The sequence below is a fragment of the Podarcis liolepis genome (assembly GCF_965112155.1).
Source record: "Podarcis liolepis genome assembly, chromosome: 9".
Lineage (NCBI taxonomy): Eukaryota > Metazoa > Chordata > Lepidosauria > Squamata > Lacertidae > Podarcis > Podarcis liolepis.
The window spans coordinates 64,451,302-64,477,500 of NC_139564.1; positions in this window are offsets into that span (position 1 = coordinate 64,451,302).

Below are 26,199 nucleotides of genomic sequence, written 5' to 3' on the forward strand. Positions count from 1 at the left end.
ATAAAATTCTGGGGATAGGTGACAGTATCCTGTGTCAGTGTGGAGCCAGCGTGGTGTCGTGGTTAAGAGTGTTGGACTCGTAATCTGGTGAACCGGGTTCGCTTCCCCGCTCCTCCACATGCAGCTGCTGGGTGACCTTGGGCTAGTCACATTTCTCTGAAGTCTCTCAGCCCCACTCACCTCACAGAGTGTTTGTTGTGGGGGAGCAAGGCTAATTCTGAGTAAGATTGGGGTGAGAAGATGTTTGCACAGGGATATTTTGTTGGGGTGGGGAGATTATACCAGACAGCTATTCTAGTCATAGTGTAAGCTGCAGTAAGAGGCTTGCAGGCAGAAGGACTTGGAAAATCTGGAAGGGCCTCAGTGGTAGAATACCTGATTTGCATGAAGAAGATCCTAGGATCTCTGTTAGGACTGGAAAAAGATTCCTTCTGAAACCCTGGAGAGTTGCAACCTGTCCATGTAGACCAGGCTTCCTCAGACTCAGCCTTCCAGATGTTTTGAGACTACAATTCCCATCATCCCTGACCACTGGTCCTGCTAGCTAGGGATCATGGGAGTTGTAGGCCAAAAACATCTGGAGGGCCGAGTTTGAGGAAGCCTGGTGTAGACAATACTGAATAAGATGAACCAAGGATCTGAGTCAGTATTAGGCAGCTTCCTATGTTCCTAACACTTGAACTACCGTATTTTCACCCCATAGGGTGCACTGGCCCATAGGGTGCACCTAGTTATTTCCTGGGGGGAAATAAAGGGGAAAAAATTATTAACACCCCCCCCCAGGTGCGGGGCTGGGGTGGGGGAAGCCCGAGCTTCCCCTGACCCCAGCCCCCAGAACAGGCTGCTATCCGCAAGCTGTGGGATAGCAGAGAGCTGCTAGCCGAGAGCTGTGCGAAGCCCAAAGCCTGGGGCGTGCTGAGCTCAGCGCGCCCCAAGCTTCTGAGCGCAGGCAAGCTCTCCACTAGCCGTGGGAGAGCTGCGCGACTTCGCACAGCTCTCCCACGGCTAGCGGAGAGCTGCACAAAGCCTGGAGAGTGAGAGGGGTCGGTGCGCACCGACCCCCCTCGCTCTCCAGGCTTCAGCGAAAGCCTGCATTCGCCCCATAGGACGCACACACATTTCCCCTTCATTTTTGGAGGGGAAAAAGTGCGCCCTATAGGGCAAAAAATACGGTATATTAGACACTGATCTGAGGAAGCAAACGCAATCAGAATCAATAGCCACAACCCTAACATCACATTCTTTTTGAAATACAAATAAGAGGTATATGATGTGCAGAGATTAATATTCATTGAATTGGATTTTTGCATTTCAAGCCTATAAAGTTATCATTTGTTGAAAAGAGAATATATTGCTTTAAAATGTGACTACTTGGCTGGTGTCTTAATAATAATAATATACATAATATACATAATATACATAATATACATAATATACATAATATACATAATATACATAATATACATAATATACATAATATATAATATATAATTGCACTGTGTTTGTGATTCAAGACAGCCAAGCAAGCAGCCTTAAGTATTTTCTATTTTGCAGTCCATTGTTGAGAATGTCTACAACGCAAGCCAAGCTGTTCTGAGTCGAGAGGTTGTTCTTTCTATTTTCTGGTTTGCTTCCCAAGCAGATGGAATAATGGTGAAACCTTTTGTCTCCTGTGAAAAAGAATTAGATGCTATTGTCAGCAGACTGCTACCTTCAAGCACCCAGTATGCAATCTGGGGGCTTTGCTTTTTTACACTGCCATTCTTTGTTGGTTAAGTGTTGTCCCCAGGTACCATTGCTGACATGGACTTGCCTGGGTCTGTACATTCTGCACAAAAACGGCCAGTCAGTCTAAATCAACTGGAGTTTTTGAGTGACAAAGATCTGCAGCAATGAACATAAGGATGACTTATGTTTCTACTCTACTGGATATATATAATCTATCCAGTGCTTTTTTTTGGGGGGGGGGAGAAGCATACCCCTAAACATTTTGTGAATCTAATGGGAGAAGAAACTTTAAAAAATGAAATTTTTAGTTTCTTCTCTAGCATGGTGAATCGTCAGTTCCGTTGCTACCCCTCATTTCCTGTCACGGTGTTTCCTGAGTCTCAGATGGAAGCGAGCGTTTAATGTGTGAAGTAAGAGTTGGAATCTAGAATGGCGATTGGTCCATATTGTTGTTACCATCTCCGATGGCGGCTTCTTTTCCTTTCCTGGTGTAATGCATGTTCTTTGTACTTTTGTCCATTGAGTGTATTTATTTTTCCCGATTTGAACTATAAAATGGTGATTTTCTTGAGTCAAAATGAGAGTACCCCTAAACATTTTTTAAAAGAAAAAAAGCACCGTATCATCTATCATCTATCTATCTATCTATCTATCTATCTATCTATCTATCATCTATCTATCCATGTATCTATCATCTATCTGAACTATAAAATGGTGATTTTCTTGAGTCAAAATGAGAATACCCATAAACGTTTTTTTAAAGAAAAAAAGCACTCTATCATCTATCTATCTATCTATCTATCTATCTATCTATCTATCTATCCATGTCTCTATCATCTATCTGAATCAACAAACTAATTAAATCTTATGTGTGGAACAATAAGGGGCGTGAAGTATTTTGAGAAATAAGAAATTCAGATTAGGTAGGATTTGTTTCATGGAACATACATCTATCATATGGAGTCAGCCAACGGTCCATCAAACTCGTTATTGTCCACAATGACTCACAGCGAATCTCCAAGGTTACCAGCAGGTGATGTTCACAAAGCCAAGGATTAAATCTGGGGTTTTCTTTATGTTAAGCACATTCTCTCTACCACTCAGCTACCACCCTCCCAAAAATAATTAATGATATAGGAAAATGGGAATGTGGATAATGGGCAACCAACAGCTATCCATTGCTTGAAGGAAAGGAAATATATTGTTTGGTGCAGCAGCAGCAGCTATACTGTACATTGGAACTCCCTGTCTACTGATATCACTGTACACTTTCTGGTGCCTTCACTGTACTGTTTCTGGCACGTGCTAAAAATATTCTTGTTTATGCTTCCTACCCAGATGCTTAGAAATGCTGGTGTGAATATTTTAATCAGTTTTGCTGTCTTAACGTTTTGCATGTTTTAAAGCAGTGGTTCTCAAACTTTTTCCTCCGGGCCACCCTTTCAGAACAAAAGAATTCCTCGTGCCACACCAATTTATTTATTTTTTAATTAAGAAGAAATCCGTTGAAAAATGCAACCAGGATTGTCCTCATTATCACTTGATGCTTGTTTTGAAAAGGTATCTATCCATATTCTGCAAATAAATAAATAAATAAATAAATAAATAAATAAATGAAACTATACTATACTATACTATACTATACTATACTATACTATACTATACTATACAGTGGTGCCCCGCAAAACGAATGCCTCGCAAGACGGAAAACCCGCTAGACGAAAGGGTTTTCCGTTTTTGAGCTGCTTCGCAAGACGATTTTCCCTATGGGCTTTCTTTGCAAGACGAAAACGTCTTGTGAGTGTTCCGATTTCCCCCCGCTCCCCCCTTTTTCTAAGCCGCTAAGCCGCTAATAGCCTTTTAGCCGCTAATCCGCTAAACCTTTAATAGCCGCTAAGCCTTTAATAGCCACTAAACCGCTAATAGCGCTAATCCGCTAATCCGCTAATAGGGTTGTTTCGCAAGACGAAAAAATCGCTAGACGAAGAGACTCGCGGAACGGATTAATTTTGTCTTGCGAGGCACCACTGTACTATACTATACTATAGTACACTGAAATGTTTAAATGTTTCTTTAGTTGTCGTTGAATCTTTCTGCCAAACTTGCCATCCCCTCTTGCCACACCAGTGTGGCATGCCACACACTTTGAGAACCATTGTTTTATAGCATGGCTAATTTTCCTTGGTTTTCTCATTTTTATCTTTTTGTAAACCACTTTTCTTTTCTTTTACAATCAAGCACTGTATATATTTTATGCAATAAATATAATATCAATGTTAAAAGTAATGACTTAGACTGCGCTACCCATTTGGGGTGCTTTTAAAAAAGGAAGTGAAATCAAAGCTGAGTTCTTCACACTATGCCGATTTATTGAATAAACTACCATCCCTTTTGGCATAGTTAATCTATTGGAAATTACTAAATCTTATTCTATTCATGATGATGGGGATGACTGACAAACTGCTCTTTGGTATCTTTTATATGTGTTCTGTTTGTACAGCTATAGAAACGCCAAACAACTTAGGAAATATCAGTTTGCCTACTCTGAGTGCAATCTACCAAATGTTACACCCACACAGGCTGGACTGAAACGAATGAAGCCTGTGTGAGAACAATGCTGGAGGCATTAAGCCCTTTTGAAGCTCTCATCATTTGGGACCAGTGTGGCAACAGCTCTATGTACAAAAAGCTGTGCCGCTCAGCTGAACCCAATCTTACACAGGCTTGTGGGAGGGGAGGGGAAATAAATAGAAAACGGGAAATCAAATGTCACATCACAGAAGCTAGCAAAGCTTGAAACACAGGGTTTTCTTTGATTTCCAACCTGCAATGTGCCCAACGACGGTGGAAAATGGCCCCCTGCATTTCTGTACCCTCTCACTCTCATGTGGTGTTTCCTGTTGAAGGCAGTCACCACCACCATTATTATTATTATTATTATTATTGTTGTTGTTGTTGTTGTTGTTGTTGTTGTTGTTGTAACAGAGCAGTGCATGGAAACGCCATTTACCTTCTCGCCTATTTATCTACTTGCGCTTTGACATGTTTTCGAACTGCTAGGTTGGCAGGAGCAGGGACCAAGCAACAGGAGCTCACCCCATCGCGGGGATTCGAACCGCTGACCTTCTGATCAGCAAGCCCTAGGCTCTGTGGTTTAGACCACAGTGCCCAGTTAATACATTGAGCTTGGTTGTGGCACTCAGATAGTGGAATGGGAGATCAAATAGACTCAGTCTGCATGCTTACCTGAAAGAAAGTCCCATTGAACCAATGGGTGTTATTTATGAGCATATATGCCACATTATTATTATTATTATTATTATTATTATTATTATTATTATACTGCCCTATATCCGGGGATCTCAGGGCGGTTCACAGAATAAAATCAAGATATAAAACCACAAAATGCCTAATAAAAATAAAAGCAACAACCCAATAGTTTTCCCCCACAAAAAAACCCCAAATTATTAAGGGCATAGGATATAAATTGGATCAACCAAAGGCCTGGTTAAAAAGAAATGTTTTTGCCTGGCGCCTAAAGGTGTATAATGAAGGTGCCAGGCGAACTTCCCTGGGGAGAGCATTCCACAGATGGGGAGCCACTGCAGAGAAGGCCCCGTTCTCGTGTTGCTAATCTCCGGACCTCTCGAGGAGGGGGCACATGAAGGAGGGCCTCAGAAGATGATCTCAGGGTCCGGGTAGGTTCATAATGGCAACCCCAAGTGAAGAATTTTACTTTCTACCTAAGACAGAAATAGTAGCCATTAGGCCCACCCCCGGGAGGGCCCAGGCTGTAAGCCTGCCTGCCATTGGCCAGTTTGTGGACAGATTTGAAACCGAAACACCAGCTGACAAGGTCAGCTTGCAGTCAGCCTCACCAGCCAGGCCACCCCTGGATAAGGGTGCCAGGATGCATTGCTGTCACACGCAAAGGGTAAGTAGACTTATGTGGGACAAAGTGAAGATTTATTCTCACATTATTTATTTATTATTCATTTAACATATTTATATCTTGCCTTCCCCCAAAGTTCAAGCTGGCTTAAATTTTGAAATGTCGTTATAAAATACAAAGTAAAAAAAAAGGGGGGGGGTGTTTAAAGGATTCTTGCAAAACCATATTGAAAAATCAGAACTCCTATTAGAATAAACAAGTTCTGTTTTAAATACTGAAATACTAAATAAGATGGATAACAATGTGTAATAGAAAAAGAAGCATGAAATTAGGTTAAAGGTGTGTGAAAGAAAGTAATAGAAGAGGAAAGAAATTGCAGTTGAGTAGACTGGAAGTCTAACACAAAGGTGGGGTGAGAGGTGGTGGATAATGATGGGAAAAGGAATTATCTGTGGGATTGAGTGTAGGTATGTTTGAACATTTTTAAGGATTGTATGAAATGTGCATTTGTATGCTTGTATATTTGCAATATGTGTGTATTAATGCTGAATTATTTCAATAATAAAACCTTTAAAAAAAAACACAGTAAAAAAAGCAAACTAGTTAAAACCGATAATTAAAGTGCACCAACACACATCTATAAAAGCAGCATTAAAATACAGTTTGCCCTGACAGCAGCCCAGTGATCATAACTTCTAAAAATTAATGTGCTGTCTGTTAATGTTAGAGGCTTTCAGGGGCCTCGGCCAGAGACATTTCCCATTTTAACTGGAGATATCGAATATTGAACTCATGACCTTTAGCATGAAAGGGATTGGCTGAACCACTCAGGAATGTTCCACTTTAAATGCTTTGCGTGTTGAGGTCCCCAGGTCTACCCCAATAACTCACACATCACACAGAAGTTTTTGTTTAAGATTTTTGGCATAATTTTGGCCACAACTTTATTAAAAGACAAATTTGTGAGTGGTTGCGTAGGCATTGGTTGCGACTATCTGCCCCCCCCCATGGGGGACAGACTGACATTCTGCACGATGCGAAAGTCAGAATGGGGGAATACACTTGGGGGTTACGCGGAGCAGGGAACCTGCCCTCACCCCAAATGCAACCAGGAGCTCATTGCTATGGCCCGAGCCCCCTTGACAGAGTGGACAAGCAATAGTTAGCCCCCAATTCCTTTAACGGAAACCCTTGCAGCAGCAGCATTAGAGGGGCAGGCACAGCCAATCCATGCCCCTCAACCAACCAAACCATAAACCAATGCCTAACCGCGAACCTTAAAAGTTGTGACGATTTGCTACGCAGTAGGCAAAAACCAAATGGCCCCAGCCAATCAGCCAGATGGACAAAATTCCTACCAGGCCCCCGCTCCAAAGCAGACGACCCCATGACAGGCATAGCAAGGTCAAAGCGAACAACCCTAATTCTAGGGAGGGGGGGACGGGCAATCTGATGCACGGGCGAAAAGAGGAAGCTCTAGCCTCGTGCAAGGAGTTTTACTATTTCTGGCTGTCAATCAAAAAATGGCAACATTAACTTCTTCCCAACAACAAGGGAAGCCCCAATCGTATCAGTGGCCAACAATCAATTAGCCCGCGCCCCAACTTTGGAGTGTCCTGGCAGCCCCCACCGCAACACGTGCTCTCCATGAAGGAGAACACGCTATACTAGATCCTAATTCATCCACCTGGGTATAGCCCAGATTAACTTCTTGTGCCTTTTATTGTGAACCAACTTAGAGGTCCTGTAAGATGAGATGGTAGTATTTATACCAGGCATAGGCAAATTCCGGCCCTCAGATGTTTGGGACTACAATTCCCATCATCCCTACTTAACAGGACCAGTGATCAGGGATGATGGGAATTGTAGTCCCAAACACTTGGAGGGCTGGAGTTTGCCTATGCCTGATTTATGCTGTTGGGTTTTTTGGTTCTTTTAAGTAAAAATAAATTATCACTTTCCAACCAAATATTTGAAGAAGCTAAAAAAAGGATATTTTTAAGGCAGTAAGTTCTTTCTCGCTTTATAGGGCTAGTTTGCTTTGAGTGTATTACAGGAACAGATAATGACAAAAGAAATATTGTGCTAAAATTGGTTATGAGTACATCTGGTGAATGTCACGGGGGTGCAGGAAATTACTTACCTTTTTTCATTGTTAGTTTTTCATCTTTTTGGCATACTGTCGCGCTATGGTCTTAATTTCCGTGACGTTTGAATACTTGTAAGCCAAAATTTATGTTCAGAAAACTTGAAAATCAATCAATTGAATGATGGTCTTTCTTCTTCGCAATGGGTGAATGGTTGCTTTTGTTTATCAAACTTTCTAACTCTCAGAGACACACTTTTCAATTAAGGTTTGGGGAAAATTAAAGAATGTCTTCTTAAGTGATGTATTAAAAAGCAAAGAATAATGCAAAATGCTTTGGTGGGCAACCAGCCTGGTATTCACAGTTTAACACCCTTTGTCATAGTCATAGTGTCAACATGTTCTTAATGCATTGTGCATTCCTTCTGACCTGTACATTTTCAGTTACAATTATGTGTGGTTCAGCAGAGTACATAAGATCGGACACTGTGGAAGCACCACAGTGAAGAAGTAAATCTGGCAACAGTCTCACTTTGTTACTTTCAGATGAACTCCGACAACATCTGACCTACTTTGGGGATGCCTTAACCAAGAATGATATGAGGAATTCTTCCACCTCTTGAAAGGGATGGTGGAAGACAGATGTTCAAAATGCAGAGATAGTGCTGCATGAATGAATAGTTCTGGCAGGAAGATGAATGTAATGCACCCTTTGACAACCACGGGGAAAAAGCAAAGATATAGTCAAGAAAAAGTTGGGACAGATTTCACGATATATGAAAGGGTGATGCTCCAAGACAAAAGATGTACATTTGAGGGGAAAACTTGGAGACTGTCACTGTCATCCCTCTCACGGGGTGAATTTGCCATTAGAGGAGGGGGTCTCAAGAGACTTGCTCCAGACAGAATAGGTATTGCTGCAGCATGTCAGAAAAGGAAGCCCTGAGGTTGTGGTGACAATAGGACTGAACTGGATTAGCTTTGCCAGTGCATGCCTCAACTTTTCCGCCACCTGCGCTACGGAGAGGTTATTGCTGTGGTTTCACACATGCACACCCCGGTGAGCCACTGGGGACAGAAGGAACTGCCAATTTCAGTTCTCTCCGTTTCTCATTTTCCCCAGTTATAAATTCAGCTCTCCACATTTCTGCAGCAATTTGCATTTTTAAAAAAGCCTCATGAAAATTCACCAACATTTTAGTGCTAATTTTAACGCGTTCACATTTTTGCAAGCAACTTTGACTCATTTCTTCAAGAAATTTCCCCTGACAAGGTGTATATCAGTACAGTGGTACCTCGGGTTACATATGCTTCAGGTTACATACACTTCAGGTTACAGACTCCACTAACCCAGAAATATTACCTCAGGTTAAGAACTTTGCTTCAGGATGAGAACAGAAATCGTGCTCCGGCGGCACGGCGGCAGCAGAAGGTCCCATTAGCTAAAGTGGTGCTTCAGGTTTAGAACAGTTTCAGGTTAAGAATGGACCTCCAGAATGAATTAAGTACTTAATCCGAGGTACCACTGTATGTTGTTTTCACTAATATAGTTAGTTTTATGCACACTTTATCCTAATGCATGCATTTCCATAGAGCATTGTTTCATTGGAGAAGGGCTTTGCAAAATTCAGGTAAGTTCAAATTTTAAAGGATGACTAGCTTTCAAATTTCTATTCCAACCCCATGAGCAACTCATGAATTATGGGTGCATTGATATTTAAATATCAATAGGAAATGCAAACGACAATGGAGCTTTGTTTATTGAAAAAGCATGGCTCTATAAAGCAAGAATGAAATAACAAAATAACAGAGCAACAGAATGAATCTTCTCAAAGCAATAGATCCTCCACCCCATAGCCCTACTAGCTATTGTTCTACATAAATATACTATGCACATATAACATGCTGACGTCAAATGCAGAAGTTCAGGAGTTTGTCAACAGACCAAGGAGATGTGGAAATAGTTCCTTGAAGGTGGAATGTATTGCAGTCATCGTTTGAAGCATTCAGATGTATAATTGTCCAGGTTTTGTAGTGGAAGCACCTGAGCACTATAAATCAAGTCTAGAGGTTTTTCTGGCAGATGTGTAAGCAGAGGGTAACTGAGGAACTCAGGCACTGCATGGTTTCCCACTGTGTGACAAGTTCAGGCACACTTGTCTATAGCACTTTCACATTTATTTCAAGGAGGCAAAAAATGTGTGAAACAGTTTTCGCAAACTGTGAGTCACATTTTTACCCTGGAATACAAAATATATGTGCAGGAGTTACCCTTGTAAATTCAAGCAAATCAGACGGTCAACAAAAATGTGAGGTCCCCATCGTACTGTATAGTTTTCATGGAACAGAAGGGATTTATTTCACAGAGTAGAACCAAGAGATTCTATTCTCTGCGGTTGTCTGCAAGGAATTCCTAAATGACGGGGCTGATTTTGCCAGCCTTCGTGTCTCATCTACAGACATCTTTGTAATGCAGCGTTGGTCTGCCCTTGGTCCTGGTGCCTGAAACCAGCTCCCCATAAAACACATCTTTGGGGATCCTGCCATTGTCCATACTGTGAACATGACCAAGCCAATGTAGACATTGCTGAGATAGGTGTAAAAAAAAAAGGTAAAGGACCCCTGAATGGTTAAGTCCAGTCAAAGGCGACTATGTGGTTGAGGTGCTCAACTCGCTTTCAGGCAAGGGAGCCGACGTTTGTCCACAGACAGCTTTCCAGATCATGTGGCCAGCAGGACTAAACAGCTTCTGGCACAACGGGACACCGTGACAGAAGCCAATGTGCACGGAAACACCATTTACCTTCCCACCACAGTGGTACCTATTTATCTACTTGCACTGGTGTGCTTTTGAACTGCTAGGTTGGCAGGAGCTGGGACAGAGCAACGGGAGCTCACTCCATCGCAGGGATTCGAACCGCCGACTTTCTGATCTGCAAGCCCAAGAGGCTCAGTGGTTTAGGCCACAGCACCACCCACTCCCCTGAGATAGGAGTACGAACATGCTGGGGATGTGGACTTGGAATAGCACATATTTGTTTTAGACATGTGATGCCTAAAATCTTCCTAACACAGCATGCATGGAAGGCATTGAGCCATCACTCCTGGAAGTTGTAAGTTGCCCATTACTCATTTCCATAAAACAGCGTGCTCAACATGCAAGCCCAGTAGAGCTTCATCTTGGTATTGGACATTAGCATCACATTCCCCCATACCCTTTTGGAGAAGTTAGCCATTGCCATAGCTGCTTTGCTAATATGTTTGTCCAGCTCAGTGTTGATGGAGAGGTTACTGGTGGAAATCAGGTAGACAAAATTGTCTGACACCTCAAGCTTGTGGTCCTCAGTGCTGAAGCAAGTCTTTCCTGTTTGACAAGAGATCATCACGATATTAAGCCACGGTCTTTCCCAGCCCTTCTGTCTCAAATCCTTGTACTAGAATTATGGAGAAGCATCTTAAGGATCAGAAATGGATGAACTCACACCTAAAGTCCACATATTATTTCACTTCTATTAAGAGGGGAAGTGCTTTTGTGGGAATTTGGGGGGAAATCACAGTGACAGAAGATTCCACACAAGCTCAAGGATCATGTAGTGCATTAGAGACCAAATTCACTGGGACTTTTGTAAATTCCAGTAGAATATTATTCTGCACGTTCCAGATCTTTTACGCAGAATTTCCTCTTTAGTCAGAATTTTGCAGTGGCTTGTAATCTGTTTCTGGCCAGTGTTCTACCAGTGAGCTATGCCCCCTTCTGTAACTCTGTTGGTAAAACTAGCTTTTGATTTCTATATGGCTTCATTTTTCACTCATCCATAATTGTTATTGCCTTCCTCTTTTTGTATTTGAACCCCACATTATGTTTGAACTCCCACTGCTATTAAGCAAATCACTTTCATTAAGGTTACCTTTCTGAAATTCATTAGATCACACATTTTCAATTTTTTCCTCCAAGAATGTTTATTAAACACCCCCTTTTACTAATTAGTGCACTGACAATTTGGGTGTTCATTAAAATCAGTTTAATGACTTTTGATAATTGTTGTGTGGCTGAATACATGATGAATTCTACTAAATTCTACCTTTATTTGCTGCACCAAAAGATATTCACAAGTGAAATGAAATCTTTGTTCTGTCACAGGGTTTCTGCTATGAAGGAAGAGACATGATAGGAAAGGAACTCTCATAAGCATTCCCACCTCCAATCCACAAATATGTGGGAGGTAAAGAAGAAGTTTGGAAAAGTCTGACAACTCCCAGATGAAGATAGAAGGACGGGGAAAGAAGGAAGCAAGAACGCATTGGACTGTGAATGCAAACCCTTTTTCTGATCACAGAAGCAAAGTTAGAATCCAAGCCAACAAAAAGAATTCCAGATAAATATTCCTCCCAACTATTAGTAGAGGTCTCATTTTACTACATTGGGAGTTGTCTTGCAGTATATTTAGTATTTCAAAACAGTAGTGTTTATTGACAACCTGATAACATGCAAGTTACTTTAAATCTGATTAAGAGAGATTAAATAGCATTGCTATAGATCCTGTGGTAGATCACATGGAATGGAACAGTCTTGAGCCAGCCTTGACTGTAAACCACCTTTGACTTTCAAAAGTGATTTGCAGTTGGAAAAAGCACACTTCTGTGAAAATGAAGAAAAATAAACTATGTCGCCCACTTGTATCCGGCACAGTTGCTTTGTACCTATTCAGTAAGAGTCAAAAGTCACCGAAATGTTGATATCAATGTCATCAGTTTAGGATATGGGTGTAATTTGTGTAATATATAGTCCTGTTATTTGAGTAAGTGAGCAAGCACATTTTTGCTGGTGATGACCAAAGGTCAAAGCAAAACAAAAACACTAAAAACTAAAGTCACCCTTAAGTTTGAAAAGAAAGGTCTGCAACTATTTTCCTACAGAACCAGAAAATCATAGTATAATGTGTTACAGATTTGCCATGTAGTCAGGATATACCCTTTAAACACAATAATGTCTAAGCAGTGTAAAATAAGTGTAACAAGCACAATAGAAATAAAATCTGTTTTAACAGTTTTTAGAAATAAAATCTGTTTTAACAGATTTTATTAACTAACTAGAATACAGTGGTGCCTCGCAAGATGAAATTAATTCATTCCGCGAGTTTTTTCGTCTAGCGAATTGTTCGTCTTGCGAAGCACGGTGTCGGAAAAGTTTTGGAAAAGCTTCAAAAATCACCAAAAACCTCAAAAAAGGCTACCACACCGCGTTCTATGAGTTGCTCCTTGAAGTCAAGTCGCAACTGTATTAACGGTGTTAAGAAAAAGGAAACATACTTGCAAAAAACACAAGACGTTTTCATCTTGCGAAGCAAGCCCATAGGGAAATTCGTCTTGCGAAGCAGCTCAAAAACCGCAAAACCCTTTCGTCTAGCGAGTTTTTCGTCTTGCGAGGCATTCGTCTTGCGGGGCACCACTGTAATAGAGCTAATAGATTTTATTAGCTAACTAGAATTGGAAATTAATTCCAACTAAAATTAGAAAAGGCTAAAAATGGCCACTGAAATGAAATGGTCTGTGCTAGAAGCTGGAAATTCAACAGAGAAGGACCTGTCTACTGTCAGCTGGAAGGAGTTTCACAAAATTGCTCCTCCAACACTGAATATGTGGTTTCTGGTAAATATGACCAGTGCATAGGAGCCATGGGTGACAACTAGCAGTGACTCTCCTGAAAACCTCAGTCATCAGGCAATAATATCAGCCAGGTGATCCCTAAGGTATCTTGAACCCCAATTGTTAAGAACCTTGCAACTTAATACAAGACCCTTGACCTGGCCTGGCAGCATATAGCTAGCCAGTGTAAGCTTTTACATATGGGAGTTATGGGCTGGCAATTGTCTGTCACCATCAATAGTCTTAGCTGCTGCATTTTGTTCCAGATGGAATCTCTGGACCAGACCCAAGAAAAGAGTGTGTTTCACTAATGGAGTCTTGAGGGATACAGTGAAATAATGCATATCATTTAAGCAGAACTGGTGGATGATATGCCTTGTGGCCATTTTACCTGTGTTTTCTACCAAAGAAAAGAAGTCTCATTCAGAACTTTGGAAATCCTATACAGTGGTACCTCGGGTTACAGATGCTTCAGGTTACAGAATCTGCTAACCTAGAAATAGTACCTTAGGTTAAGAACTTTGCTTCAGGATGAGAACAGAAATTGCGCAGTAGCGGCAGCAGGAGGCCCCATTAGCTAAAGTGGTGCTTCAGGTCAAGAACAGTTTCAGGTTAAGAATGGACCTCCAGAACGAATTAAGTTCTTAACCTGAGGTACCACTGTATACAAAAGGAACTAACCAAACCTAGCTGTTATTGCTAGGTATATTTGCTAGGTTTGCTCCATGACCTAGCCTTGCATTGCATTGCATCAACTTCTTAGCATTTTCTCCTTATAACTTTCTTTTATTTCTCCTTTATTTGCATTGAAGCAATTCCAAATGTTCCCTCCCCTTTATATATGTCACTCTCACCCACCTACCCATTTCATTCCCTTCCTTTTTCCAGGGACTGTCAAGTTTTGACACTGAGGTGTCATCATTTGACAGTAAAGCTGGCACCTTCGTGAAAGTAATAGCAGTAAGGGTTTGCACCCCAGTGTCACTAGTTCATGTTCTCTGCTTATCAGGATGACATAAATGTAATGACCACGGTACAATGACAATCTCATGGAGATGTTAGAATCTTACAAGCTGTGTTACATTTCACATTCCTTTCTTGGAATTCTCACAAATATATGTCTTGCAGATCCTGTTAATTAAGCTGCTTTGGCTAAGGTCAACAGGGACAAATTCCAGAGGGACAGCCAAATAAGTTTGCTGCAAGAAAGAAAGAAAGAAAGAAAGAAAGAAAGAAAGGCCACTATGGTACCTTAAAGAGACACACACTCTCTTTCTCTCTCTTTCTCCTGGAATAAGCTACTGAGGCTTATTCATCTTTTTCTTTTTTTAATGACAAGGTAGGGAATCCACATGATTTTAAAATAGTACTTTTGGAATTTTAAAATTAAAAGCTATGGGGAAAGTTGTCTTTGGCTGCTCACTTTAGCAAAAATAGTTATTGTCTTGCATTGCCCATTGGGATCTATGGTATCTGCATCCATAAAAGAAGGGAATAAATGCTTATGGACTGTGGCTTTTTAAGCAAAGGAAACATAAGGTCTGAGTTGAAATTTCTCCGTAAATAATTTTCCAACACTTTTTTGCCTTTCTTTCTTCTTTCTACTGGAGAATTTTCAATTTATATGGCCTCAACAATTTCACCATCAATGAATTTATATATAAAACCAGCTTGTTGCATTATTATTATTATTATTATTATTATTATTATTATTATTATTATTATTATTACTATTAGTTAAAGGAAAAAATGAGCTTGGCTCTTACTTATTCCAGTCCTTGTCTCTTAACCTGTGACTTCCTTCATCAACCGATATTAACTAACGAAAGAGATTCATCCAATTTCTAAGCAGACCAGAATTTCTCAGACAATATTTTTCTTTGTTGAGTTCCTTCTCAACCATGGGAGATGAATTTAAGGCCTCCCCTGGAGTATATTCAGGCCTTCTCTCACTTTCACTGGAAACAAATAACATGGAGAATTTTGGCACTAAGTCCTAGAAAGCACATTATAGCAGAGCAAATTATGAAAGCCCATCCAATAAATGTGTGGAAATATTGAGAACTTTTTTCGTTGTTGTTGTTAATAACCCATTTGAGCAGCAAATTCCCAGAAAAGATTGAACAACTTAAAACATTATTTTAACTTTTCTAACTATCCATTATGCTATAGATTATAAATAAACCATGTAAAACATTATTTGCCAACCAGCGTGTTGCTTAAAAGGAAGGTTAGAAGCAAATCATGCAACAGGAAATGCAATTTCCCCCCAAATTAAAATGAATTTTATTCAACTGCAGAAAACATGATAACGTTATAATTACTGAGAAAGCACCTGAGTATAAAAATAGCAGAGAATATTTTCCATCAATGGAAATCTGACACATTCATTAAATGACTGAGAGAGGTATTCACGTCTTTCATTCAGATTTGTATTTCTGTGGTTTTGCATTCACTTTCTATCTTTGAGGATACAAATGGTTGACATCTGCTCTCAGGTCAGCCTTTATAGAAGGTTGTGATTCTCTCTGGGTTTTTTCAGTTTGGAAAAATAGAAGTGCCAAGGGATTTGAAAAGATAGATGTTAACAACTTATTGGTAATTGGGCATATTTTGAAAATGTTAGCTGCTTTCAAATAAACACTCATGTTTCACAAAAGAGCATGAACATTAGATGATGAATCATTTGAAAAGCTGACATAATGTCTGTAGCTGTAGGAAGTATGTGCCATTGAATTTTTAACCATGGAGCCAGCGCTAAGTGCAGAGGCTGGAGGTGGGTAGAAGAGGTGATCGCCAGAATTTCAGGTTGGTGTGTGCTTAACTCTCCCTTTCCATTAGGATTAACAGAACTGAAAATGCAGTCAACATTGGCTAGATTGTAAATTATGAGTTTTAAATGTGTTTAAAACTCTAACCTTACAATAGTTTGACTTCACCCCCAAAGGCACATTCCTCCATTGTCTCCCAAGACAGACCGATGCCAACAATAAGCATATTTAAGTTTGACTGGATCAGATAGTTATGTCAGTAGAGCATGAGACTCTTCATCTCAAGTTTGTGGATTTGAGCCCCACATTGGGCAAAAGGATTCCAGCATTACAGGGGTTCAGACTAGTTGACCTCATTATCCCTTCCAAGTCTACAATTCTATGACTCTCTATGAATTGAGTATAGTTATGAATTGAGCCAGTGAGAATGGAAGTTAGCAGAATGGTTTATGAAAATAATAACACAGTGATCCAATTAGGATGGGAAATGAAAAATCTTGAGCCTTGCTGATTTCAAGAAGATGAAATAGTAAAGAAATGGTACTCTCTACAAATTCACATGGTGGTAACCTCAGACCTTCAACACTCTTCCTGTTTTGGCAGTTGTTCTGTAGTTCATGCACAAAGTTTAATGAGCACTTACACTTTACATTGTGGGTGCCCTTTGCGGGATCGCGCATGGTGCTACAGTTCCCACAGAGCTTACTGGCAAACAGGGGCTGGCTTGCCTCTCAGTGTTATTTTTTGGAGGTTCACGCCTGGCCTCAGTAATCAAGTTTCATTGCTGGGAGGTGGGACCAGTCCCATTTATAAATAGGGGGTGGAGCTGACAATAGACAGTTGGCTCTAGAGATTCACCCTCCCTACCCTCCCTTAGTTTAATTTTTCTTGTTTGCAGGTTAACTTTTTCTTCCGGTTTTGCGGGCGCTGCTATGGTCTTTGACTGGTTGCTGTTGAAGGACCAGGAAGAAATTTTCCTGCATTGGCAGGTTTTGTCTTCCCCGTAGCAATTCGTCACAACTTTGGTGGTTTATGGCCTTGGGGGGATTCCTTTAGTCTTTTCTTCCCTATAATGGCGTGTGTGTGTGTGAAGTGGAGACTCACCCCCCTGTGGCGTCCATTCCAGAGTCCCCTCTTAAAAGGGGTTATATAATGGGTGTCACTGGTCATACACTGAAAGGTTGTCAGTGAACTACCCTGTGGGGGGGATATGGGCTGGGCTGCCTGGGTACAATTACCCCCATATCCCATTTAGCCTGATGAGCCCCAGTCCCCCCAGCTGGGGGGCGTGTGCCCAAGGCTTAAGCCAAGGTCTTCCTACATTCAGAAGTTTAATAAAGTTGCGGCCTAATTTTAATTCCATATAACGTTGTCAGAGTCTTTATTCCTTCCTTATGATCCCTGGGGGGTGGGGATGTTGCTGCCTGGTCACGCAATGCAAGTTCCTACTTTAAATTGGTGTCACTGTCACCTCTATAAAATCATGTATTAGGCGTTGAGTAAGGTGGAGGCGAAGTTAACACCCCCGTTCCCATGAATCAAACATTTTACAAATCTAATACTATGGTAAAGTGGCTTCAATCAAAGTCCAAGGGAAAAAATGACAAAACTTTGATCATAATATTAAATAAGTAAAGTGCTTTTACTGAAACAGGTTGGTAAACACTCCCCATGCTTTCCTCAAGGCTGAATATATAGCTCCACAATTTTTCCTTGCAGGTTTCATCTATTTGATTTTGCAGTGTGACCCACAGTTCATTTTTCAGCTGAGAGGCACATTTAGACTTCCTGTGAAGAATGAGCTTGGTTTATGAACTTCACAGGGCTGGTTCAGAGTTCAGAGCTCCAGTAAACAGCCGGCTGCTCTTTTATCAAGAATTATGTTCAACCTTAACATCTCTGTTTTCGCTGATTTATCTCATTGTCTGTGTGCTATATAACTATTGATCTTTGTGATTTAATCTATTTATGCATCTATTTAAGCCAGCGTTTTCTCCAAAGGTTGAATAGATATTCTGAGTCACACTAGCAGGGATTCAAATGTTAGCTGTTATGTGGGTGCGACCACATCATTATATATATATATATATATATATATATATATATATATATGGTAAAGTACCCCGGACAGTTAAGTCCAGTCAAAGGCGACTATGGGGTTGCGGTGCTCATCTCAGTTTCAGGCCGAGGGAGCAGGCATTTGTCCACAGACAGCTTTCTGCGTCATGTGGCCAGCATGACTAAATTGCTCCTGGTGCAATGGAACACCGTGACAGAAACCAGAGTGCATAGAAACGCTGTTTACCTTCCCGCTGCAGCTGTACCTATTTATCTACTTGCACTGGTGTGCTTTCGAACTGCTAGGTTGGCAGGAGCTGGGACAAAGCAACGGGAGCTCACCCCATTGAGGGGATTTGAACCACCAACCTTCTTATCAAGATGCTTAGTGGTTTAGATCACAGCGCCACCCATGTCCCTTGACATCATTATACACACACACAAACACAGACATGCAAATTTGTGTATCAAAACTAAGGTAACTCTAAATGAAGTACTTTAGAATGAATTCCTTCGGGGTTGTTGTTTTTTAATAATTGAAGTGTATGGGCTCTCCTGGCTTGCCATTCCATGAGCTGTGCTCGTCAGCCCTCAGGCACTGTGCTTTTAATTTCAGTTTCAGTTTTGTGTTACAAGTAGCAGGCTGCTTTTGTATTCTGTTTATGCTTCTGCTGAGCCCCTCAAGGCTGATTTTTTTTAAAAAAAAGTGTATTCTGAAACATGTCCTTGATAGTACATTAGTGGTGGATTTGTACTGGGCCATCCGCACAACATTAGCATATTGTCCAACATTCCTCAGATGAAAATGGGGACATTTCTCAATCATCATCCAATTGACCCTCCTCAACTCTCCATTTTTGCTCCTCCCTGCTAAGCACTTTCTGAGTGGCACCAGCACTACACCAATGGGACTCAGCACACATGCCTTCCACTGTCCTGAGAAAATCCCTTAATCCTGATTTTATTTTATTCTTCGGTAGATAAATACTACTACTACTACTACTACTACTACTACTAATAATAATAATAATAATAATTTATTGATACCCTGCTCATCTGGCTGAGTTTCCCCAGCCACTCTGGGCAGCTTCCAATCGAGTGTTAAAAACAATACAGCATTAAATATTAAAAACTTCCCTAAACAGGGCTGCCTTCAGATGTCTTTTAAAGATAAGATAGCTGCTCGGTGCTGGATCTCAGTGTCCGGGCTGAACGATGGGGGTGGAGACGCTCCTTCAGGTATACAGGACCGAGGCCGTTTAGGGCTTTGAAGGTCAGCACCAACCCTTTGAATTGTGCTCAGAAACGTACTGGGAGATTTGCAAAGAAGAAAAACATACCAATCAATAACCATTTTCTGCTTCTCTCAGTGGTATTGCCAGGATCCTATAACTGAGACCTAGACTGTGATGCCCTGTACCATTCAATACACTGTATATGAAGGAAACCCCAACTTTTATTTTAGAATTTGCACTGAATTCAGATGATAGCTGTATTCTCATTGAAATTTCAAAGTCCCCAAACCACCACTGTTCAGAAGACAGTAGTTCTTTAAGCCAGTGCTGAACTTCAACACTGTTTGAAAAAAGGAAACAAAATAGCATTTTCCCCTTAAAAAAGAATACCACTTAACAGTCCACAGTACCAATTAAAGGATTATTGTAGAAATCACAGCTAAAACAGCTTTCTCAACATTCAACATGTTCACAATGCTAACCCCTATGCTAACTGAAAGGGAGACTGGAAAACCAGTGGAATGGAATCAAGTGTCTTTGAAAAGAGACTGGTTGACCAGCTGGAACCCTGATCAAGACCAAATCACAGCGCGGCATTTTGTTGCAGATCCACTTTGTTTTTGCTTTAATCGTGGCATCGTCACATTGTTCATGGCACATTATGTACCTTTGTAAGCAAAGGCATACACTTGCCCCCAAGGAGCTTCCTGTTAAAGGTCAGGCAATTGTCCATGATTTAGCTTATTGCGATTCTTTCCTCAGAAAAGGGGGCACAATTTGGACTGGCTGCCTTAAGGCCCCAAACATGCTTGGGACAATCTCTGAGACTGAATGAGCTACACTGCATGCCGACATTTTAACAGAATAGGGGGAAAAGGGGGCTAGGTTTTGTTCCCTTCCCCGCAGAATAAGCAGAATACATAATAAGGACTTGCTGAACTGTGTAGAATCAATTTTGCTTTGAGAACAAAGACATTTATAACTCACTTGTGGCTTTGTCTAAAGTAGAATTATGAAGTGTTCCTGTTATTGGGAAAAGCACTGCAGGACTTTAGCCTGGCCACTTAAACGTGTAAGCATTGAGTTCTGATCCTCATAGTAAAATGAAACTCAAGTAACACTGAACATATAGTGAACATAATTGCTCTTTTCCATTGGACATAAAGGGTGAGCAAATCACAAACAGAATGTCATAAACTTGGTCTTTATAGGCACACGATCTACAAACAGGGACGCGGGTGGTGCTGTGGGTTAAACCACAGAGCCTAGGACTTGCCGATCAGAAGGTCAGTGGTTCAAATCCCCGTGATGGGGTGAGCTCCCATTGCTCGGTCCCTGCTCCTGCCAACCTAGCAGTTCGAAAGCAAGTCAACGTGCAAGTAGATAAATAGGTACTGCTCCGGCAGGAAGGTAAACGGCGTTTCCGTGCGCTGCTCTGGTTTGCCAGAAGTGGCTTAGTCATGCTGGCCACATGACCTGGAAGCTGTACGCTGGCTCCCTTGGCCAATAAAGCGAGATCAGCGCCGCAACCCCAGAGTCGGCCACGACTGGACCTAATGGTCAGGGGTCCCTTTACCTTTATCTACAAACAGTTAGCAATCCTTACATGGTTTTCAAAGGCAGTTAGATATTATAAAGGTTATAAGTCAAATCAAGCACCCAAATCATTCAAAGAAATTGGATTTTAAGAGGCTATGGGTTGAGGAAATATTTTCAAAGTAATGAGAGAGTTATGATCCTGCCACATCTGTCCAGACTACATCCGATTCCCCTCCCCCTGACTTGCTGTGGACACTGGCCAGAGACGTTTTGCAGGCTGAAGGCCTCAGAAAGAAAGTTTTAACATCAGCATAGGCCACAATGTGGTCAGGAGGACTGTGATCTTGTATCCTGGCTTTTTCAGGCCAGAGGACAAATCCATTGTCTATCTCATTGGCAGGTAAATTGAGATAAATTGCCATCTTGCTGGCATAAAGCAAAAACAACCCAATATCCCATCTCGCTGTTACCTTTAATTGCCTGTCTTGCTATTACTGCCCACCTCCACCCCTTTCTGTGTGAAGAAAAAGTCAGTTCTTCCTTTGTGTACTCCACACCTGTGTTCACGGAGAGCTGCATTTAACCAATTCAGTGCTTTGCTGTTGTTGTTTAGTCGTTTAGTCGTGTCCAACTCTTTGTGACCCCATGTACCAGAGCACGCCAGGCACTCCTGTCTTCCACTGCCTCCCACAGTTTGGTCAAACTCATGCTGGTAGCTTCGAGAACACTGTCCAACCATCTCGTCCTCTGTCTCCTTGTGCCCTCAATCTTTCCCAACATCAGGGTCTTTTCCAGGGAGTCTTCTCTTCTCATGAGGTGGCCAAAGTATTGGAGCCTCAGCTTCAGGATCTGTCCTTTCAGTGAGCACTCAGGGCTGATTTCCTTCAGAATGGAGAGGTTTGATCTTCTTGCAGTCAGTGACTCTCAAGAGTCTCCTCCAGCACTATAATTCAAAAGCATCAATTCTTCAGCGATCAGCCTTCTTTATGGTCCAGCTCTCACTTCCATGCATCACTACTGTGAAAACCATAGCTTTAACTATACGGGCCTTTGTTGGCAAGGTGATGTCTCTGCTTTTTAAGATGCTGTCAGTGCTTGTTGTTGTTATTTAGTTGTTTAGTTGTGTCCGACTCTTCGTGACCCCATGGAACAGAGCACGCCAGGCACTCCTGTCTTCCAGTTCCTCCCGCAGTTTGGTCAAACTCATGCTGGTAGCTTCGAGAACACTGTCCAACCATCTTGTCCTCTGTTGCCCCCTTCTCCTTGTGCCCTCAATCTTTCCAAACATCAGGGTCTTTTCCAGGGAGTCTTCTCTTCTCATGAGGTGGCCAAAGTATTGGAGCCTCAGCTTCATGATCTGTCTTTCTAGTGAACACTCAGGGCTGATTTCCTTAAGAATGGATAGGTTTGATCTTCTTGCAGTCCATGGGATCTCAAGAGTCTCAAGAGCTGTCAGGGATACAATGTTCAAATCAAGAAGGTGGGGCCCATCTATTCTTTAGAAACTGTTGCTCAAGGATAACTATGAGGCAGGACATCAGGTCCTTCAAGCTAATAGGAAGAGTTATCTGGTGAGCTTTCCAAGACAAGAGAATTGTGCAATTACCTCTTCTTTCTTTCTATATGGGACCTAGGGTGTTCCAAGGTGCCTGCTAAACTGGACATCATCTATATCTTGCCTCCTGATTGCATCAACTTCCTTGATAGCTACACTGAATAGCTTATTGCTGTTGGCTTGGCACATTCTGCCAAAAACTAAAACAAACAATTCACACCACAGCCTGTTCAGCTCCATCCTGTGTGACAGGGACATATGCACTGTCTGTCAGGTGCAGACTTTTTCCCACCTGAATATGAAGAAATGATTGTAAGGTTCTAGCAGGTTCAAAGCAGGGAATCTGACAGCTGGGCGCAGGTAACTTACTCAGTTTGTCAGTAAGAGAACCTACACACAGAGTCACTAGATGGCCTGACTCTTGCTGGGAAGGAAAACAGAAGCAAGTCAGTCTAGAAGGAATCAGAGGACCTGTGGATGCAATGGTGGGCCAGCTGGTCTTATAAAAGAATTATCCCAGGCTTGTAAACCTTAGTAGAAAAAACCTGTCTGTGAGATAAAGCACTGAACAGCCTGGCAATGCCAAAACTGAATAATTTATCTCCTCAACAGCCGACATAGTTCTGCCTGGCATAAGGCAAATGGACACCCCTATTTTCATTGGAGAAATGTTGGAGGATATGAGATTCCTCTCTGTCCATGCTGCCAAATATTGCTTACTCTGGCTGGCAGGGCATCTCTAGGGGTCAAAGGTATTTCTCATCATTGCTATCGGTACCTGATCCTTTTTAAAGTGGAAATTCTGGGGATTAATCCAGCGACCTTCTGTAAGAAAAGCAAATGCTTAACCACCAACTATGATTAATTCTGCATTAAATTTGAGGTAGGAAAAGGAAGTTTATTTGCACTGAACCTTCAGGCTGCTCTACATAAACTACAGTTCACTATCATGGAATTTCTCTGTTTGCGGCTGTCTGTCTAGCTTCAGCCATGATATATAATGCACGTCTGAAGCATTTGTGACAAAGTAATAGCCTCATGACTTGACTGCTCATTTGTTGGTGTTCTGGAACTATGTTTTCTTAGAAACATTTGAAAATGTTAGCTGATAGTCACAGCCTTAAGGATCATCACCACTGGCCAAGATGTTTAGGCCAGATGTTGGTTTGGAGAAGAGGAAAGTAACTTACATTGTAAGGCTACCATTTGTGACCTGCAGCTTATATCAAAGGCCACATAAATCTGTGGCCTGGAATTCTGCTAAATTGAACCAAATCAACAGGTATGACTACCAGAAAGAAGTAGGGTTTTGGAGAAGATTGTAGAGGTTTTTATTTAGTCTTTGAGTAAGGTTTGGTTGTTTTTGTCAGTTACACTACATGAAATATATTTGTCATTCTTGGTAACCATTGGCAATAAGAAAGAAAGGAGGGAAGAGTCTTGAGCAAATTATTTTCAGAGCATTGCAAATAACAGTTGTTTTTGTTTTCAAGGCAAAAACCATACCTTTTGCAAAAAAAGAGGGCCATTTATTGCCAAGACAAACAACACTTATCTAGATATACCTTGAAAGCATAGTGAATGGAAGATCAATTGATATAGGATAGATAGATGATAGATAGATATAGATAAGAATGTATTTAGAGCATGCCATAATCAAATCAAAGGAGAAATTCTTTAATGTATTGATGTATCTGAGTTATTGGATAAGTGCCCTCAGGCTATTAGTGTGAAGGTTGCCTTAGCACTTTCATTAATAACCCTGCATTTTCAAAAGATTTTAGATTCCACCAGCAGGAGACTAAACTCGCTGTCTCGGCAAAGGAGCAAATATATTTTCCAAGTCAGGAAGGGGGGCGGGAGCGAGAATCAATTTATCCATTTATAAACTGCATGACAGTGGAGAAAGAAAACTCAAACTGCCACTGGAACTTTAAAGTATGGCGTACTGATAAACTGCAGGGTAATTTAAGCCTAAAAGGAGAGGCCTGTGAGAGCAACAGAACCACTTCTATGAGAGGTTATAGAACCTCTTCTATAAAATTAATACAATAAGAACGCAATATAAGAAAATGTGGGTCGTTTGCAAAGCAGACTGACAGAAAACTAGTGAGTTACAGTGCAACAAAGCTCGGGGAAATAGCTGCTGTTGAGATCTTCCTTATTTTGAAAACCTAAAACAAAAAGTACTTTGTAAAGCACCCTGATTCAGTTTAGGGCAATCTGGACTTCCCAATTTGGCTCAGGGGTCTAAGTCTACTTTGTACACCACCATCACTTACTATTGGGAAATAAAAAAAAAAATGGCATTTTCCTCCTTTTGAAAGACGTGGATGAAATTTGCAAGCATTGAAGCTTCTCTATTGTGATTAAATCCTGCCAAATTACAGGTAAATGGGTCCAGAGGCTTTTATACTGGACACCTCTAGAATTTTGTTGTGTGTGGGGTTTTTTGTCAATAAAGGAATTGCCCATAACATTTTGTTTTATTCTTGGGCAGAATTGGTTGAAATTTGCAGGCAAAAAATGCCTCTTCTGAAGGTATGAGTCCTAACAACTTTCAAAAAGTTAGCTGCAACAGTTTTCATATAAATGCAGCCAGCGTGGTGTAGTGGTTAAGAGCGGTAGTCTCGTAATCTGGGGAACCGGGTTCGCTTCCCCGCTCCTCCACATGCAGCTGCTGGGTGACCTTGGGCCAGTCACACTTCTTTGAAGTCTCTCAGACCCACTCACCTCACAGAGTGTTTGTTGTGGGGGAGGAAGGGAAAGGAGAATGTTAGCCGCTTTGAGACTCCTGAAGGGGAGTGAAAGGCGGGATATCAAATCCAAACTCTTCTTCTTCTTCTCTTCATTACAGTTTCAGCTGTCACCCAAACTATTAGGGTAGAGAAAAAAGAATGACTGTAACATTTCCCCCTTTGACAGACGTAGATAAAATCTGAAGACATAGAACGCCCCCCCAAGTGTTTAGAATCTGCCAAATTACAAATATATTCTAAATATGAGAATATATTAATCCCCCCATATATTTTGAGGTTAATTGGTCTGAAGAATGCAGATATGAAAGAGTTGTCTTTGAGTAAGAAATCTGAAAAATGTGCAGACAAATAGGTTTAGAGTATTGCTCCAACCTGGTGGAATGCTCTGTCCCATGAGACGAGGGCCCTTCAGGATTTAACCTCCTTCTGCCAGGCCTGTAAGACAGAGCTATTCCACCTGGCCTTTAATTTGAATTCAGCCTGATCTTCTATTTTCCTTCCCTTCCCTTCCCTCCCTCTCCCCTTTCATGAAGATTAACCGTTCTGAGACCCCACAGCTAATTCTCCCCTGGCCTCCTCGCTGGCCCAAGTAGGACTAATTCAGCCAGCTAGCCCTGGTGACTATCTAATGCTTATTTGGATGGATTTTCCCCAAATTAATTTTAGAACTTTGAATTTTATTGTTATTCATGCTTTTATACAGTCTTTTACGCTGCTTCTATGTTGTATTACAATTGAGTGTTTTAAATTTGTTGTTAGCCACCCTGAGCCCGGTTTTCTGAACCGGGAAGGGCGGGGTATAAATAAAAAATTATTATTATTATTATTATTATTATTATTATTATTATTATTTATTTATTTATTTTTTTGCTAAGCAGATTTAAAGTTGTTTTGGAGGTGGGAAGAACTAAAGATGTGGGGTAGATGAAG